General features: G+C 49.4%; 1 pseudogene; it reads right to left on the bottom strand.

Moving 5' to 3' along the window:
- Window positions 1-5: 5 nt before the first annotated feature.
- On the bottom strand, window positions 6-617 carry LOC144218997 (transmembrane protein 132B pseudogene; annotated as a pseudogene).
- Window positions 618-623: the final 6 nt, after the last annotated feature.

The raw sequence follows: 623 nt of genomic DNA on the forward strand, positions 1-623 counted from the left end.
GGTGGGAGGGTGATGTCCACGGGGTTTTCCAGAAGTTCTACTTCATTCCCAAGCCAGACCCAGTCATGGGAGTGGGGGATGTTGCCTTGTTCGCTCACAGCGAATCTTTTGTGTCTGTATTTCCAAGCAAATGCCACACAGTTGATTAAGAAGACCAAAATGGCCAGGCAGAAGACACAGAGCAGAGCGTACATGCCGATCTCCAAGTCAGTTAACCCCCTTGAGCTCACTGTAAGGTCACTGGGATTATTGGGTTCCGGTAACTTCCCTTGAGTGGGGAAGCTTGTGAAGGCGTCTGGACCGCCACTCTTGAGTAACTTCTTATCCTTTCCTTCCAGGGGGGACTGTGGGGTTGTGCTTTTGTTGCTACGTTCCTCTTGGCCAACAGAGGCGCCATGTTGGAACCACTCCTGAACCGCTCTCTCCTGGTTTCCTTCACGCCCTATGGAATTACTGAAGTGGTCTTTATATTCCCGACTGAAGCCCTCGATATCGTTGGTGCCTCCCAGGTGCTCATCAACGTTTGGTTCAAATTTGACCTTGACATTTCCTTTACCCACAGCAAGAACACTCTTCCTCTTGGTCTTCTGACAGGGCTCACTAATCATCATTTCTAATTTAAT

This window comes from Crocuta crocuta, unplaced genomic scaffold (genome assembly GCF_008692635.1).
Source record: "Crocuta crocuta isolate KB4526 unplaced genomic scaffold, BGI_CrCroc_1.0 C27769180, whole genome shotgun sequence".
Lineage (NCBI taxonomy): Eukaryota > Metazoa > Chordata > Mammalia > Carnivora > Hyaenidae > Crocuta > Crocuta crocuta.